Consider the following 3915-nt stretch of genomic DNA (forward strand, 5'->3'; position numbering starts at 1 on the left):
ATGCACCCCCGTGCCTCCGCACAATGCTGTTCCCCTAGTTTGTGCCAGCCTTACCCATCAAGACATAAAGAAACTAACACTGTGGGGCTGGCTGTCATACGCCAGGTACTGCTAGGTAGGGCTTGCTACATGCAATCTCAATTCATCTTTACCAAAACCCCAGGACACAGTTCGCATCATGCCCAGTCTACATGTGATAATAATGAGGTTCAAAGAGTCTAAGTTCATTGATACATAATCTGTTCGTTCAGCCAACAGTTAATTTATTTTACATCTACAGTGAAACTCACCTGTCAGGATACTTATTACTCATGTTAACTTTCTGAGAGCAAAACCCCTCAAACAGAAGACAGTTGAGCCTCCAGGAAGGAATTATCTGGGAGAAAGGAACCTTCAAAGAGCCTGTTATGGAATTCCACGTGGTCTCCAGTGGCCCCAGCTGCTTCGACAGCCGAGGGCTGGGGTGCAGAGATGGCCAAGTCCAAGAACCACACCACGCACAGCCAGTCCCCAAAATGGCACAGAAATGGCATCAAGACACCCTGATCCCAAAAATGTGAATCTCTTAAGGGGGTCGACCCCAAGTTCCTGAGGAACATGCACTTTGCACAATAAGAAAGGCCCAAAGAAGACATAGGCCAACAACGCCAAGGCCATGAGCACACATGCCAAGGCTGCAGAGGCCCTGGTCAAGCCCAGCATCCCAAGGGGCAGCAGCCACAAGCTCAGTGGGGCTGCTTATGTTGCTCACCCCAAGCTCAGGAAACGGACTCATGTCCGCATGGCAAAGGGTCTCTGGCTCTGCGAGCCAAAGGCCAAGGCCCGAACCAAGCCCCAGGCTGCAGATGTGGCTGCAGCTCCAGCTCAGGTTCCCACTTGGCCTCAGGCTCCCAGAGGTGCCCAGGCCCCTGCGCAGACTCCCCAGTAGAGGCCTCTGTCTGCCGATGTGAGGGCCGAAGGACTGGTGCGACCCTGGGGCTGCTGTCTGCACGGAGCTGGTATCCTCCTGTGGTGTTTGTGCAAATAAACCCGAGGCAGAGTCCATCGGTCAAAAAAAAAAAAAAAAAACAGAAAAAGAAAAAAGAATTCTACGCGGTCTTTTCTCTTAGTTCAAAGGTTCCCGATCCCCCTTTGGCCTCTTCACTTGCAACATCCTCAGAGGGGTCCCAATACTGGAGACAGCTTCACTCCAGGAAGATCATTCCATTTAAGAAAGCAAGTGGAATACAGTAAGGGTGATATTAGAATGGTAACACTGAACTCACCCTACATTAAAAAAAAAAAAAAACAACTTTTGAACTTCTTTTTATTTTTTTTTTCCTGTAACAAATGAGTCCTACCCAGCCCTCATCCTAATTTGAGCCCTGAAGTGGAGTGGAGCCACCCCTGGCTTGTGCCTCTGCTGTATGAACGCACATCAAGCTGTTCCTCAGGAAGGCGTGCCCTTGCAAGGAAGCCAGGCGGGGTTGGGGGGGGGGGGAATCACGCCCCCTCTCAGGCTCCAGTTCTATTTGCCAGGGGCTCCCAGGCCTGCCTCAGACCTGAGATTTCACTGAGATAATGAAGAAAGAAGCACCAGGCTAACAGCCTACCCCGAGTCTTCAGTACATCCTGATAATGTTCCCTAATGCTCACATAAACCGCATGTCCCAGACGCAGTGGCTCCGGGCGCTCTGGCAGGGGCCCAGCAGGGCTGCTCCGCCAATGCTCCCCGCACCTGAGCATCTTGCTCAGTCAAGGGCAGCTCCTTGGAGGAGAGGTCTGTAGAGCTGGAAGTTGCCCCATGGACCTCAATTCTCTGCAGACACGTGGCCAGTATATAATTATCGGGTAGCTCTCCTAAGCTATGTCTGTGCTGACCAAAAAGACACACGTGGTTCCAGTCTTCACGGAGCACCCAGACTGGCAGGGAGGTGGTCAGTGCCACACAGGGGGTTAACAGGAAAGACAAGGAGTTGGGACACCACGGGGCTAGGGCCGACATGGGGGGCGCCCTCCTCGATCTTCAAAAGGAAAGCACTTTTCTATACACTGGCCCTTGCGTTTACTAAGTTCCTGCTCTGAGCCCAGCATGGAACTAAGCACAGGAAACAACTTCATAAATAAGACACAGGTGGCCCAGCATCTTTCTGTGTTTTCACTACATCCCCTTCTATACTGGTAGGCTAGGGCTGCCATAACAAAATGGCAGACACTGCGTGGCTGAAACAACAGAAACTTATTTTCTTACAGTTCCGGAGGCTGGAAGTTCAGCTTAAGGCATTGGCTGGTGTGGTGTCTCAAGGCCTCCTACAGGCAATGTGGCTTGTAGACAACCACGTCCTCACCGTGTTCTCACATGGCCTTTTCTCTGGGGATGAGCACCCTACCATCTCATCCTCTTCTCCTACGGACACCCGTCAGATTGGACCGGGGCACACCCTAACAGGCTCATTTTAACTTAACCACCTCCTTTAAAACCCTAGTTCCAAACACAGCCACACTGGAGGTTGGGGCTTCAGCATATGAATAGGGTGTGGGGCTAAGCAGACATAGTTTATCTACGACATAGTCCATATGTTAAGTGTGTTACATTTTTGAAGTTTTATAAATATTCTAACTACTTTCAAGAATATGAGCTTTGGGGCCAGGCAAAGCTAGATGTGACTTCCAGATCTGCTACTTAACCTATTGCTTGACATTGGACACAGGACCTTAGGAGCCTCACTTCTGCTCATCTGTAAAGGGAGAGAAGGTTCACATTCTCAGTGTCTTGGCGGGATGAGAGATAAATGGCACCGATAATGCCAGGAGTATGTATTAATGGCAAGAATGGTAGTTTGGGGTAAGACCAAAATAACAACAGCCAGCATTTATGGATCATGAACATTCCAAGCATGATTCGAAGTAGATTCGCTTGTTTAATTCTCAAAACAATCCTAGGAAGTAGGAACTACTATCCTTAACATTTATAAAGTGAAGGACAAGTTTAAGTAGATGTTCTCAAGGTCATACACAACTAAAAAATGGAAGAGCTGGAATTTCAACCCAGGGGCCCTGGCTTCCAAGGTCAGTCTTACTACAGCCAATTCACCAAGGACTGCAGACAGTGCACTGAACCTAAACAAAAGCAATACTACCGTGGCCTACAGTTGATATAAAAAATTAACTCCAAGAGGATAAGGTCCTCAAGAAAGGTAACTTCCCTTTCTGCTTGAACTTCACAGTTTTCATGGGTTTTTATTAGGGAAACAATGACAACATGTTTCAGACAAGGCAGCCAATATAAAAAAAATGTGATCCATCTACAAATGAGCTGATGAAACCCTCACCCCAAGTAGAGAACATAGCTTGAATCCATCCTTTAAAGCCTAGAACGTTGATTAAAATACTTTTATAAAGTAGGAAAAAAATGAAGCTAATATTAAAAAATCCTGTTTTATTAATCCCTAAAGGGAGGATTTTATTAATTCCTTTAGAATCCAATAAAAAGTGTGGTTTTTTTAATCAATGTTGTTTTCCAACTCCTGTCCAAGTGTCAAATCACAGCAAAGTATCTCCCATTTCTTGAAAAGCATCCAGATGCAGGGTCTGGGGTCAGGAGCATGGGGGACAGACATGGACCCGGATCTCTTATTAAACAATCCTGTTGGACAGGACAAACCACGAAATATCAACATGATATGAAAAAATAGAGTGCAGGTGAGGCATGCAGGAGGGACTCTCTGTCTATTTTATACCCATACAAACCAAAACTTCATTTCAGAGCCATGCCTGGCACATTGCAGGTCCTCAACAAACACCTGCTGGATAAGGAGCAAGAGAATAATCATGGAGTGCCTTAGAGGCATGGTAAGAAGTTTCGCTTCAACTCAAAAAGACTATCTAAAAGCTTGAAGTAGGACAATAACACAGTCTAATTCGATTTGATTTGTT

At 47.0% G+C, this 3915-nt stretch overlaps 1 pseudogene; it reads left to right on the top strand.

Annotated features, from left to right (window-relative positions):
- Positions 1–397: 397 nt before the first annotated feature.
- Positions 398–971, top strand: LOC114513270 (annotated as a pseudogene).
- Positions 972–3915: the final 2944 nt, after the last annotated feature.

This window comes from Phyllostomus discolor, chromosome 3 (genome assembly GCF_004126475.2).
Source record: "Phyllostomus discolor isolate MPI-MPIP mPhyDis1 chromosome 3, mPhyDis1.pri.v3, whole genome shotgun sequence".
Lineage (NCBI taxonomy): Eukaryota > Metazoa > Chordata > Mammalia > Chiroptera > Phyllostomidae > Phyllostomus > Phyllostomus discolor.